This window comes from Aphelocoma coerulescens, chromosome 1 (genome assembly GCF_041296385.1).
Source record: "Aphelocoma coerulescens isolate FSJ_1873_10779 chromosome 1, UR_Acoe_1.0, whole genome shotgun sequence".
NCBI lineage: Eukaryota > Metazoa > Chordata > Aves > Passeriformes > Corvidae > Aphelocoma > Aphelocoma coerulescens.
The window spans coordinates 17,062,585-17,077,724 of NC_091013.1; the positions used below are offsets into that span (position 1 = coordinate 17,062,585).

The 15,140-nt window shown below is 47.4% G+C and overlaps 1 pseudogene; it reads left to right on the forward strand.

Moving 5' to 3' along the window:
- Positions 1-3,891: 3,891 nt before the first annotated feature.
- Positions 3,892-14,634, forward strand: LOC138117298 (uncharacterized; annotated as a pseudogene).
- The last annotated feature ends 506 nt before the right edge of the window (positions 14,635-15,140 follow it).

Sequence of the window (15,140 nt, forward strand, 5' to 3'; positions counted from 1 at the left end):
CTTTTTGTGCCATGCTCCCCCACCACGTGCATGTCTGATGTATGAAGATGATCTGAAGGCAGTGAGCAGAGATGCATCAGGCATTTTGTACAAAGCAGTCAGCAGCTCTGCATGTGAATTCACATCACATTAGCAGGGGGCTTGTGGCTTTTCTTAGCTCTCTGAGTCATGCTGGAGGGTTTTGTCCCTGCTGCTATTTTGGAGAAAGGCAAATCATATAAAGAAGACTCATTTTTTCACACGTAAGCATAAGCTCTCTGTATGCCTGAGTGCAGATGAGAAGAGCCTGTACTCACTCAGCTGCAATAATTGTTAACTACATTTGTACCCTACTTATTTAGTGACGTGGCTTGCTAATGGGTGTATGCTTTGTATGTATAAAAACATTAGCAAATAACAGCCCACTATGGAGTTCAGCACTGCCAGTATCAAAATCCATATTTCCCTTCTCAGCAACATACTTGTATCAGTGCCAGTTTTCAATTAAAACTAATTTTATACATTGCAATTTCTTCATGTTAATAAATTCAGATCCAGAGCTCCCAAAAAAGGGACAGAACTGTTGGAGTGAGTTCAGAGGAGTCCATGAAGATAGGTCAGAAAGCTGGAGCTCCTCCCTGTTCTCCTTAAAATTTACATTGAGATTTTTCAAATGGTTAGTCAGTCCTCACCCTTGACCTACCTGCAGAAATTCCCTGTGGCTGTTTAATGAAGATAGGAGCAGAAAAGAAAAAATCCATGTGGTCAGTAACTTCCCTTTAACCTCTTTGGATGGGATCTACAAATCTGTGCTACAGCCACTATCACCCAGCAACATACGGCTTTCAATTGGCTTTTTTGGGGTACACAGTGACTCCTAAAATAAAGGCTTTGTTGTCCTAAGCTGTCTCTCTCAGGAAAGATAATAACTTTTCAATTATGAGGCCAGGTAAAGGATTTCCCTGGCTGATATCTGGATTGCTCCCACTGTTAGTGCAGGTTGGTGCTGCCTAAGCTGCACTTGGCCCTAGGTTTCTGCTGGACCCATGTGGATGCTTCTCTGCCCTGAAGCTGGATTTACTCTTTTGTGTGTTATTTCAGTTTCTGTGCCTAAGACAGCTGGAAGGCTGTGTTTTAGACCATCCGAGTCGTGTTTCTACAGAGCGAGATAAAAGATCTGTGTCCTGAAGTGGGACACCTGTTTAAGAAAAAAATTCTGCTATCATCCAGACTGGGCATGGGTGAATAATATTAAAGTGAATTAGTTGAAACAATCAAAAACATATCAAGGGATAAATAAAATTATAGATGCTCAAAGATGCAGTGTGTAAACGTGCTTCCAGGTCCTTTGCATTTTCTGTAATGACAATCCTGGAGTCTGGAGGGTCTGTCTTTTTTTGTTACCTGCAAAAGGAGGTTAGGAAGGCCATATATACATCCTTACATAGTTACATAGATGGCAAGAAAGATGGTTAGAAGCATAATTGGAAGAAGAGAGTCTCAGTCAAATGAAGAGCAAAGTCTCAGTTTTACACCCACTTCCTCCAGTAAAACTTTCATGAAAGTCTGTTTTGGGGTTGGATACCAGTCTTTGATATAATTAACAATATTTAGAGCTTATGGAATGAGTCATACAACAAAAAGGTACTTAGGCATATGTGAATGTATAGATTAAGTTCAAAGTGAAATTTATTATTGGAGAAGAGCAGGAAATCATACTTCTTGCACCCACAGATCCTCAGGAAGCATAAACCTGCATTACATGAGGCAGTAGAAATCTGTCTGGCCTGCAAAGGCACAAGGATTTCTAAAATGAATGAAGTAAACTGATGCTGACTTGTAGCTTGGCAGATTATTTTTTGTCCAGCTCTGTAAGCAGACATAGAGAAATCGATTGAGTTATCTGAACATGGTGTCACTTCTGCTGGGTTTGATGCCTGAGACAGCTCTGTGGGACTAGGGAATATACAGCCACAGGAGAGCTGTGTCCTGTGGAGCAGCATCTGTCAGCTGGGGAGATCTGTAGGACAGTTCAAACAACAGTAGATGCCTCTGTGCTGGTGACTGAACTGTGTCTCCTGCCTTGAGGGGGATCCTTTCAGAAAAAAAAAAAATAGCAACCAGACAGTAAGTTTCTGTTTCACTCTGGTATTTTCCCATCTGGACCTTTCAATCTCTTTGAAAGGTGTGGGTGAGTCAGAAAATGCCAAAAGCTGAAAGGTAGCATTAATAAGAATGATGACTTAAAGATGTCACTGCTGAGGGATGTGTTGAAAGTGCTGCCTTTGTTTAGTCTTAGGCAGAGAGGGTAAATGTGGTGAAAAACAAATTTCTAATACACCTTTCTAAAGGTAACATAAAAAAAGCACAGCCATTAATTGCTTTCCATGTCCAGTTGTTTTCCACAGATGGCAAGAAGTGTTCAGTTTAATTACAAAAAAGAAGATGTAAGTCTGATTTTGGGGGGAAAAAATAAACTCTACAGGTATATAGTGACAGAGATATGGGAGACTTTGGCATACCCCTCATCAGAAAATTTCAAGAAGTGACTGGACACTGATCTGACAATGTTGTCTTGATGCCAATGAAGATTTTTGCCTTTTCTTTTATACCCCTGTTACACCTTTTTACAACTTCTGTATTCCTAGTGCTTTTTGCCTATATTCTTGGACTTGTTTGTCAAGCTAAGAGACTAAACATTTTAGAAGCTTCATAGCCAGAGATCAGTGTACCCCAGACCCCAAGGTCCTCTCCAGAACACATTCTGTAAACCAAGATAGAACCATCCAGGGGAAGGTTCCTTGGGAGGGGGCTCACTTGAGCCTCTCATTGGGAAATCTTTGATAGATATGCTAATTAGTAAAACCTATAATGTTATACCCGACGTTGGGGAAGGAGAGAGAAAGGTGGGGTGCATCTCGATGCATATGACCTGGACGTGTACACCTAAGGATCCTTAAATAAACACCAAGGTAAAATCCCTTTTCCCCTTCTAACCGTGTATGACTCTTGATTTTAAGACCAGGAAAAGGCATCAGTTGCTGGCGACCACGAAGGGACACTAAAGACCTTGAAACTCGCAGTCTTGGGTTGGAACACATCTTGCTCTGCCCCTCTCTTTGCCGGCAAATTACAGAGGGGCCGGAGCAACAATCTAAGACTGTGACCAGGACTTTAGGACCCAGCACGGAAAGGCAGAAGCACGGAAAGAGGTGAGTGAAAAGGGGATCGGTACTACCGAGACGGTGCTAGCACGAGGGAAGGGGCTTGGAAAGGTCGGGGGCATAAAAGCCCACAAAAGGGGAAAGCTTAAACTTTTCCCCTGCGAACTGTGGAAAGGAGGGGACTCCGTGGAGTCCACAGGAGCCCAGAGGCTGCATCCCACGTGGCTCAGAGGTTGGCTGGTTGGTTGGTTGGGACCTCGGGAAGTTGAGGGTCCAAATCCTTTTGAGACCAGATTTTCACGCGTGCGCATTTACTGCTTGCTAAAACTAGTTGCTTTTTAGTATTTTAAAGTGCTGTTTTGAAGTGTTTGTGTATTAACCTAGATAAGCTGCCTGGGAAATCGGAATTCCAAGGCCAGATTGCAGGCTGAATTCTGGAGTTAAGAGCTTTCCTCTGGCAGAGATTTCCTGTCTGTGAGAAAACATGGGTGGTGTGAATGAAAAAATCCCTCCTAACAGCCCATTAGAGCTGATAATAAAACACTGGAAATGGCTGACAGGGCGAAAAACTACTTTGGACACCCGAGAATTGATCAGACTGTCCACACGGGTTTGGCCGACTTTAAAATTAAGTCAAGGAAATTGGCCTTGCTATGGGAGTTTGGAAAATAACATCATTAATGACCTGATGGTAGAATTGAGATCATTACGTAGGTTTGATGAACTAAGATATGCAGAACTTTTTACTATGTATCTGAACAGGGAAGAAGCATATGCGGTAGACAAAAGTAATATGGAGATGACTTTGAGGAAGAGAAAGGGAAAGAAAAAGCCGCAGCAAGCTGACTCGTATACTAATGCGGACAGAGAAATTGATGTGATAGATACAGATACGGTAGCACCAGCTTTGCGCAGTGGGGGGGGGTCTCCCCCCCCGGTTCCACCGCCGGGGCAGCCCGCACGGGGGGGGGCGGGGGATGCGGGAGCGGTGGCTCCCCCACCGCCGCCTCCGCCGAACCCTCCGCTGTCCCCGCCGCTGTCCGAGCGGGGGCCGGGGAGGGGGCAGGCGGCCGGCTCCAAACCGGGGGAGCGGCGCGGGGCCCCCCCACCCCCGGACTCGTCAGGGGCGGAGGGCGAGTGCAGAGGTAGGAGAGATGCGGATTGGCCGCCGCCCCCTGACCTTTCCAGAGGCAGAGACGGGGAATGGGGAGGGGAAGGGGCAGGCTGGCCGCCTTTCCCCGAGTACCCTGAACACAGAAGTGAAGGTAGAAATGGACACGGGCAATTGCGGCGGCATTCCCCAATACAGAGAACCGCAAGTTTCCGAGCCAGAGGCAGGAGGAGCCGGTCGCTCTCCCCACCCTGCGGCACAGGCAGTGTTAAAGCTGAGGGCAGATGGGATGGCCCCGACCCAGGCGGCTCTTACAGAGCTAGGGACGGGAGAATCTGCTTACAGCCCCTGCCTCCCTACCCCTCCACTGCTGCAAAGAGCGAGACAGTTCCTGATGAACATTTGCCTGGAACAAGTTTTAAAACCAATGAACCACTTTCAATGAAAAGCGAATGGGATGATTTTGATACAGACGGTTCTCACGGGGAGGGTGGGAGAAGGAGGGGCAGGATAGCCCGAGAAGCTATGAGAGCAGTCAGTCCCGTCGCTAAACACACAAGGTCCAAAACAGATAAAGGGGGGGGAGAAGAACTTGTATTAGAAGCACCTATAAGACAGGCTGTGGGAAGTCAAGGAGTTATTTATATAAAAGCACCATTTTCTCTCGGAGAATTACAGCAGTGGAAAAACTCAATTGGGAAGTACAGGGACAACCCAGAGAGAGTAGCTATGCGTGTAGAAATGGCCATAAAAACCCAAAACCCAGATTGGGGTGATATAAATGTTATGCTAGATGAATTATTGGATAAAACAGAGAGAGAAATGGTCAACAAAGCTGCTATATCTGCTATAGAAACTCAAATTGCAGCTGGGAGTCTTCAAGGGTCAGTTAATGATATCTATCCCTTATCGAACCCTAACTGGGATCCTAATGTCCCAGAACAGATGGAAAAGCTGAAGCGATACCAAAAATGGGTGGTTGTTGCGTTAAAATGTGCCGTTCCTAAAGCAGTGAATTGGGCTAGGTTGTATGAGATCAAACAAAATCCAAATGAGACCCCCACAGAGTTTCTAAATAGGCTTAAAGAGGCTGCACAAAAATACACTACCTTAGACCCTGACTCACCTGAGCAGCAGATCCACCTGGCTTACCTGTTTATAGGTCAATCTGCTAATGACATAAAGAAAAAGCTGCAAAAGATAGATGGTCCACCGGACATAAGTAAACTGTTGACTGTAGCCTGGAAGGTATACCAGAACAGGGACTTAGCAGACAAAGAGAAACATCATAAACCCCACTACAATAAGAAGTATGATAAGAAAAAGTCATCTGACACATCAAAAAGGGGTCCCCCTTTCCCCCTATCTGAGGACCAATGCGCAATTTGCAAAAAACGGGGGCACTGGAAAAATGAGTGTCCATCACGAGCAGAAAAGAAGCCCCCAGTTTCAGAACTAACTGTAAATATGGACTGACAGGGACCGAAGGTAACTACCCCAGCAGAGCCTTCGGTTGTAGCTAAGCTGGGGAATGATGATGTTGAATTTCTGGTTGATACAGGGGCAACATATTCTGTGTTAAATACTTTAAAAGGTAAACTGAGTCAAAACACTGTGGATGTGATTGGAGCTACAGGGGTAAGTGAAACAAGGCATTTTTTCCAACCTTTAAAATTTAAATTGGGAAAACACTGGGTCACTCACCAGTTCCTGTATATGCCAAATTCCCCAATGCCATTGTTAGGCAGAGATTTATTGGAAAAATTGGAAGCTGTGCTAGTTTGAAAACAAACCAGTGAGAGGCACCAAGTCAGAATAACAATTTAATGGAAATTAAAGTAAAGGAAAAGAAAGTAAAAGAAAATACTGACAGAGTCAAGATACAACCTGAGTCCCTATTAGGCAGGGTAGTGGTAGCAGTCTGGTGGAATGGTGGCTGCAATCCTCTGAAGTGGTGATCCTGTAGTAGAAGGGGTCTGCTCTTCCTCAGAAAATCCAGCGGTGGCTGTGTAGCTCCTGTCCTCTGGAAATCCAGTGGAGTCCCTTTGATGCTCAGAGTCCCAGTTATATCCATGATGGGATGCTTGGTTCCTCCCTCTGGGTGGAGCATCTCACAATGGGGTAATGAGTCATGAGGCCAGGTGTTGATTAGGCTCGTTAACAGAAGATAGTCCGGAGGGAGTTATCTCTGAGTCATGCAGCAGGACAATGATGGGCCATTAACAGAAAGATAGTCTGGGGGGAGGAGGCAAGGAAGACACTGCCCCACCTGATTTCAACAGCTCATGAGGATGGTAATAGAATACCCCTCAACCCAGGACATTATCCACCCCTTATTCTATTACCATCTACATCATCCCAAATCAATACCTTCTTAAACTCTAGACACACATACATATATATATATATATATATATACAATGAAACCCTACACACCGTTCTCACCTAAGATTAGGTCTCCCTGTGGTACACAACGGGTTTCCCCATCTTTTTGCATTACCCACCAAGTGCAACCAGGTCCTTGAGCAAAGACAATCCCACGGATGGGTTTGCCTTTGCCTGAGGTGGGATTAATCCAAACAGTCTTTCCTAAAATACCTCTCAGGTGTACCACAGGGACTCCATCTCCATCCACTGTGTGTAAGGGTTCAGACTCGGCAGGACCAGCTCGATTGATGGACCCTCGGGTATTGACCATCCAGGTAGCCTTCGCTAAGTTCACTTCCCAATTTTTGAAGGTCCCCCCACCAAGTGCCTTTAGGGTGGTTTTAAGTAGTCCATTGCAGCGTTCAACTTTTCCGGCAGCTGGTGCATGATAAGGAATATGATATATCCATTCGATACCGTGTTCTCTGGCCCAGGTGTTGATGAGGCTGTTCTTAAAATGAGTCCCGTTGTCTGACTCGATCCTGTCCGGGGTGCCATGTCTCCACAGGACTTGCTTTTCCAGGCCCAAGATGGTGTTCCGGGCTGTAGCATGAGGCACAGGGTAGGTCTCCAGCCATCCAGTGGTTGCTTCAACCATGGTCAACACGTAGCGCTTGCCTTGGCGGGTTTGGGGAAGGGTGATGTAATCAACTTGCCAGGCTTCCCCATACCTGTACTTTGACCATCGTCCACCATACCACAGAGGCTTCACCCGCTTGGCCTGTTTGATTGCAGCACAGGTCTCACAACTGTGGATGACCTGTGAAATGCTGTCCATGGTAAGGTCCACCCCTCGGTCACGGGCCCATTGGTATGTTGCATCTCTCCCCTGGTGACCAGAGGCATCATGGGCCCAACGAGCTAGGAATAATTCTCCCTTGTGCTGCCAGTCCAGATCCACCTGTGATACTTTCACCTTGGCAGCTCGGTCCACCTGCTCGTTGTTGCGATGTTCTTCATTAGCCCGACTCTTGGGTACGTGTGCATCCACGTGTCGAACCTTCACGGCCAGCTTCTCTACTCGGGCAGCGATGTCCTGCCAAATCTCAGCGGCCCAGATGGGTTTCCCTCTGCGCTGCCAGTTGGCTTTTCTCCAGCGAACCAGCCATCCCCACAGAGCATTAGCTACCATCCACGAGTCGGTGTAGAGATAGAGCCTCGGCCACTTCTCTCGTTCAGCAATATCCAAAGCCAGCTGGACGGCTTTAAGCTCTGCAACCTGACTCGATCCACCTTGTCCCTCGGTAGCTTGTGCAACTCGTCGTGTGGGGCTCCATACTGCATCTTTCCACTTCCTGTTAGTGCCTACAATTCGGCAGGAACCATCAGTGAAGAGGGCATAACGTCTTTCAGTCTCCGGTAGCTCATTATATGGTGGGGCTTCCTCAGCACGAGTCACTTGCTCTTCCTCTTCTTCAGAAGATAATCCAAAAGTCTCACCTTCAGGCCAGTTTGTTATAATTTCCAGAATCCCAGGGCGATTCGGGTTTCCAATACGGGCACGCTGTGTGATGAGAGCAATCCATTTGCTCCATGTGGTGTCGGTGGCGTGATGCGTTGAAGGGACCTTTCCCTTGAACATCCATCCCAGCACTGGTAGTCGGGGTGCCAGGAGGAGTTGTGCCTCTGTGCCGATTACCTCTGAGGCAGCTTGGACTCCTTCATAGGCGGCCAAGATTTCCTTCTCTGTGGGAGTGTAGTTGGCTTCAGATCCTCTGTAGCTTCGGCTCCAGAATCCCAGTGGTCGGCCCCGAGTCTCACCAGGCACCTTCTGCCAGAGGCTCCAGGACAGACCATGGCTCCCGGCTGCAGAGTAGAGCACGTTCTTCACCTCTGGTCCTGTCCTGACTGGGCCAAGGGCTACCGCATGAGCGATTTCCTGTTTGATCTGGGCAAAGGCTTGCTGCTGTTCAGGGCCCCAGTGGAAATCGTTCTTCTTGCGGGTAACCAGGTAGAGAGGGCTCACAATCTGGCTGTATTCAGGAATGTGCATTCTCCAAAAACCTATGGCGCCTAGGAAAGCTTGTGTTTCCTTCTTGCTGGTCGGTGGAGACATCGCAGTGATCTTGTTGACGACCTCGGTGGGAATCTGACGTCGTCCATCTTGCCACTTTACTCCCAGGAACTGGATCTCTTGGGCAGGTCCCTTGACTTTGCTCCTTTTGATGGCAAAGCCAGCTTCCAGGAGAATCTGGATGATTTTCTCTCCTTTCTCAAATACTTCCTTTGCTGTGTTTCCCCACACGATGATGTCGTCGATGTATTGCAGATGTTCTGGGGCCTCACCCTTTTCCAGTGCAGTCTGGATCAGTCCATGGCAAATGGTGGGACTGTGCTTCCACCCCTGGGGCAGTCGGTTCCAGGTGTATTGCACACCCCTCCAAGTGAAAGCAAACTGGGGCCTGCATTCTGCTGCCAAAGGAATGGAGAAGAAGGCATTGGCAATGTCAATAGTGGAGTACCACTTCGCTGCTTTGGACTCCAGCTCGTACTGAAGTTCCAACATATCCGGCACAGCAGCACTCAACGGTGGTGTGACTTCATTCAGGCCACGGTAATCCACCGTCAGTCTCCATTCTCCGTTGGACTTACGCACTGGCCATATAGGGCTGTTGAAAGGTGAATGGGCCTTGCTGACCACCCCTTGGCTCTCCAGTTTACGAATCATCTCATGGACGGGAACCACAGAGTCTCTGTCTGTGCGGTATTGCCGACGGTGTACTGTTGCTGTGGCAATTGGTACCTGTTGTTCTTCAACTCTTAGCAGTCCCACGGCAGATGGGTCATCTGAGAGGCCAGGCAATGTACTCAGTTGTCTGATATCTTCTGTCTCCACAGCAGCTATCCCAAAAGCCCAACGATGTCCTTTTGGGTCCTTGAAATATCCATTTCTGAGATAGTCTATGCCGAGAATGCACGGGGCCTCCGGGCCAGTCACGATGGGGTGTTTCTGCCACTCGTTCCCAGTTAAACTCACTTCAGCTTCCAGTACAGTCAGCTGCTGGGATCCTCCTGTCACCCCACAAATGGAAATGGGTTCTGCCCCCACATACCTTGATGGCATCAGAGTACATTGAGCACCTGTGTCAACCAAAGCCGTGTATTTTTGTGGGTCAGCTGTGCCAGGCCATCGGACCCACACAGTCCAAAAGACCCAATTATCCCTTTCCTCTACCTGGCTAGAGGCAGGGCCCCTCTATTCCTGGTTCTGGTGCATGTTGCTCCCTTCCGGTGAATATGTTCCTGAGGTCCCTTCAAGAGGATCAGTCATACTATCATTCTGGTATCGTCTGGAGTTCTGTGTGTGAGAGACCGGAGCAATGTTGACTCTAGATGCGCTTCTTGTGGTAGTTGTCCCTCTTTTTAGTTCACGTACCCTGGCTGCTAAGGAGGAGGTGGGTTTTCCATGCCACTTACTCATGTCTTCTCCATGTTCCTGAAGGAAAAACCAGAGATTACCTCGTGGGGTGTATCCTCTCTCCCTGGTTGGGGGACGCCGGCTCCTAATGGCAGAGACTCTTGTTGGTTCTGGCGAGATCTGGTAAATCTCTTCCTTAAGTTCCTTTTTCAATTTCTGATGGCCTTCTTCAATCAAACTCCGGACTTGCTCAGCTGAAAGACTTGTTTCCACGGATGAGACATGGGTGCGAAACGGGGCTGTGACGGTGTCCTCGTAAATCCTCAGTTTGTTCACCAAGACGCCCACCCTGTCCTCGCCTTCCCTCCATTGCAGCGTTGCCAGGTAACGGGAGTATATCTCTGGTCCAAGGCGTGCGAACCTCAGCCACATCTGTGACGTGCACTGGACACCATCTGGGCTCTTAGGAAATCTCTCGTCTTCTGAGAAAATGATCTCCAGCACAGCCAATTCCCTCAGGCACCGGATACCTTGTTCCATTGTGCTCCATTTCCCTTGGTGCACCTGGAGGTCTTCTTTACAAAGGTACCTGTCCCTGACACTTGTAAGCAGTCGCCGCCAGAGGCTGAGAGTTTCTTGGGTTCTCCCGATCCCCTGGTCAATGACCACATCCCGGGACAGAGATCCCAGCTGCCTGGCCTCACTTCCGTCCAGAATGGTGTCATTGGCTGCAGCATCCCAAATGCGGAGCAGCCAGGTCAGGATGGACTCGTTTGTCTGGCGTGTGAATTCCCTCCGCAGGTCACGCAGCTCACCCAGGGATAGTGACCGAGTGATGATCTCTGGCTCTGCCTCTTCTGCTGGATGTGAAGGTCCTGCTGCATCCTCATCAGTCACTATGCGGACTGACTTGCTTTTTGATTTCTTCTTCTGCACGGGGGCAACTGCAATCGGTTTGGGCTGTTCTGGTTCAGTGGTGGCTTGCATGGGGACGCTGACAGTGCTTTTGGTTCCTTTCTCCTCTGAGTCAGTCTGCGTAGTCATGGACGCTGTTGTTTTGTATTTGGTCCCTTCCTCCTCTGTGATAGTCTGTGTAGAGATGGACGCTGTTGCTTTGCATTTGGTTTCTTTCTCCTCTGTGTCAGTCTGCGTAGAGATGGACGCTGTTGCTTTGCATTTGGTTTCTTTCTCCTCTGTGACAGTCTGCGTAGAGATGGATGCGGTTGCTTTGCGTTTGGTTTCTTTCTCCTCTGTGTCAGTCTGCGTAGAGATGGATGCGGTTGCTTTGCTTTTGCTTCCTTTCTCCTTTGTGACAGTCTGCGTAGAGATGGGTGCGGTTGCTTTGCTTTTGGTTCCTTTCTGTGTGGCAGTCTGTGTAGACATGGTATTTGCTGCTTTGCTCCTTTTTACCTCCTCCTCAAGCAGACGTTGCACCACACTAAGTAGCGTTCTGTTTCTAAGCATGGTGTACACAATGCAGGCCATGGAGAAAAAAGAGAATAGAACTGACAAGAAGATTATACCATCCTTAACATCCAGAGGGAACTCAATATTTTCAAAAACTGCTGTGCCTGGCCTGAAAGGCTGGAAGAAACCACTCTCTACTCCTCCCACCAGGGGCTGGGTGCGATTGTTGAAGAGATCCCAGACAGAGGAGCCCAGACTAGGAAAGCCAAACAAAACTGAGTGTATATTCCGAATGGTATTCATTGCCTCGCAGGTTATTATGCTATAGACATAATAAACCAATAAAGCAATTCTCATACCAGTCCCTGGTTTTAACAGGAGTAACACAACAGGCAGATAGTTCCCCATGTGAGGAAAAATATAGAGAGCAAGATACAGAACCCATGCAGACAAGCTGAGCACCATGGTGAATAGGTTTCTGTTAATACAAGATTGTAATTCTGACTTCCTCTCAGAGCAGGCCCCACGTTGGGCGCCAAATTATGTGCTAGTTTGAAAACAAACCAGTGAGAGGCACCAAGTCAGAATAACAATTTAATGGAAATTAAAGTAAAGGAAAAGAAAGTAAAAGAAAATACTGACAGAGTCAAGATACAACCTGAGTCCCTATTAGGCAGGGTAGTGGTAGCAGTCTGGTGGAATGGTGGCTGCAATCCTCTGAAGTGGTGATCCTGTAGTAGAAGGGGTCTGCTCTTCCTCAGAAAATCCAGCGGTGGCTGTGTAGCTCCTGTCCTCTGGAAATCCAGTGGAGTCCCTTTGATGCTCAGAGTCCCAGTTATATCCATGATGGGATGCTTGGTTCCTCCCTCTGGGTGGAGCATCTCACAATGGGGTAATGAGTCATGAGGCCAGGTGTTGATTAGGCTCGTTAACAGAAGATAGTCCGGAGGGAGTTATCTCTGAGTCATGCAGCAGGACAATGATGGGCCATTAACAGAAAGATAGTCTGGGGGGAGGAGGCAAGGAAGACACTGCCCCACCTGATTTCAACAGCTCATGAGGATGGTAATAGAATACACCTCAACCCAGGACAGAAGCAGAAATTAAGTTTTCAAAGAAAGGGGGAGTGAAAGTTATAATCCCAGAATCTAAAATTATCGAAGCAGCTGCTATACTTGTACAGGAATGCCATGGAAAAATTCCCAAAGAAGTTGAAGAGGCTGTCATTCAAATAGTGTGGGCCAATGATTCTCCTGGGAGATCCAAAAAAGCTGAACCTGTGAGTATCACACTCAAAGCAGGGGCTACGCCAGTAAGACAAAGACAATATCCTCTGAAATTAGAAGCTTGCAAGGGATTAGTACCTGTGATTGAAAAATTTCTCAAATTTGGGTTGTTAGTGGAATGTGAATCCAGGTATAACGCACCAATCTTGCCAGTAAAGAAAGCTGATGGTAAAAGCTACAGGTTGGTACAGGATTTGAGAGAAATCAACAAGATAACAGAGGACATACACCCAGTGGTAGCGAATCCTTACACACTTTTGACAACACTAACAAATGAATTAGAGTGGTTCACTGTTTTAGATCTCAAGGATGCCTTTTTCTGCATTCCTGTGCATAAGAATAGCCAAGAACTCTTTGCTTTTGAGTGGGAGAATCCAGAAACAGTGAGGAAGACCCAGCTCACCTGGACAGTTTTACCACAGGGATTCAAAAACAGCCCGACCATATTCAGAAACCAGCTGGCAAAGGAGCTTGAGGACTGGAGGAAACAAGAACCAGGAGGAGCGGTTCTCCAGTATGTTGATGACATCTTGATAGCAGCCAAGACACGAGATGACAGCATAGAGCTCACTGTAAGTCTGTTGAACTTTTTGGGCCAAAGTGGGTATCGGGTCTCGAAAGAGAAGGCACAGGTTGCCAGGGAAACAGTAGTATACCTGGGCCTGGAAATTTTCCATGGACATCGACAACTCAGCAGAGAACGGAAGGAAGCCATCTGTCAACTTCCAGAGCCCCATACCGTAAGGGAGATGCAGGATTTCCTGGGAATGGTAGGTTGGTGTTGCCTGTGGATATCAAACTACAGTCTACTGGTGAGACCTTTATATTAGGTCCTTAAAGCAGCTGAAAAGGGGACAATCATGTGGACAGGAATGCCAGGGCTGCATTTAAACAGCTGAAACATTCCTTGATGTCAGCCCCAGCTTTGGGGTTGCCAGACTTGACTAAACCTTTTGAACTCTTTACACATGAGTGACTGAATGTTGCTCTGGGGGTACTGGCACAGCACCTTGGAGACCAGCGAAGAGCTGTGGCCTGTTTCTCAAAACAACTAGACAGTGTAGCCCAGGGTTGGCCAAGATGCTTGAAAGCTGTGGCAGCAACAGTCCTTCTGATACAGGAGGCCCGTAAATTCACCCTTGGGCAGCACATTGTCGTGTATGTACCCCATGCAGTGATAAATGTGCTGGAGCAAAAGGGGGGCACTGGCTCTCCCCTAGCAGGATGCTCAAATACCAGTCTGTGTTGCTAGAACAGGACGATGTTACTCTAAAGACAACTTCTGTGGTAAACCCTGCAATGTTTTTATCATCCACGTTACTTGACAGTGTGCCTGAGCATGATTGTTTGCAGACAATAGAGGAAACATTCCAGCAGACCAGACCTGAAAGATGTTCCTTTGAAAGATCCAGACTGGGAATTGTACACTGATGGGAGCAGCTTCATGAGAAACGGTAGGAGGATGACCAGTTACGCCGTAACCACCTCAGATAAAATCATTGAGGCAAAAGCCTTGCCTCCAGATGTATCATCACAGCTGAACTCATTGCACTAACGAGAGCTCTAGAACTGAGCGAGGGGAAGAAGGTGAACATATGGACTGATTCCAAATATGCCTTCAGTGTTGTTCCTGCCCACGGAGCTATTTGGAAGGAACGTGGCCTGTTGACTGCTCAAGGTAATGAAGTTAAGCATACTAAACAGATTCTTGCACTTTTACAGAGCATTTGGAAGCCTGTGGAAGTGGCTATCATGCACTGCAAGGGTCATCAAAAAGGGAAAACAGCCCCCGAACTGGAAAATTGTTTTGCTGATGAAACAGCCAGGGGGATTGCAGAAAAAGGCATTTTTGCAGTGGTACCACAGAAAGAGATAGATTTGTCATCATTTACCCCAAAATAAGATCAGAGGGATCACAAATTAATTAAGTTCCTTAAAGCTGAAATCAAAGAATGTGGGTGGGCTGTTACCCCAGTAGGACAAGTCATAGTTCCACCCCTGATCCTTCGGGAAATAGCCCAACGAGAGCATGAAAGTACCCACTGGGGAACAGAAAATCTTTTAAAACATTTGAAGAAAGTAGTGATAGGGAGAGGAATGACTGATATTGTACAATCTGTAACAAGCAAGTGTGAAACCTGCTGTAAAAACAACCCTGACACAAGCAAGAGATTTGTGTTAGGGGTGACAAAGACAGGAGGTCTCCCGGGAGATTATTGGCAAATAGATTTTGCTGAGATGCCACGCAAAGAGGGATTCAAGTATATACTGGTACTGGTTGACACCTTCAGTGGATGGCCTGAGGCTTTCCCCTGTTGCACCAACACAGCAAAAGAAGTAGTGAAAGCTTTGCTCAATCATACAATACCAAGATTTGGGGTTCCTTTGGGAATGTCGTCAGATAGGGG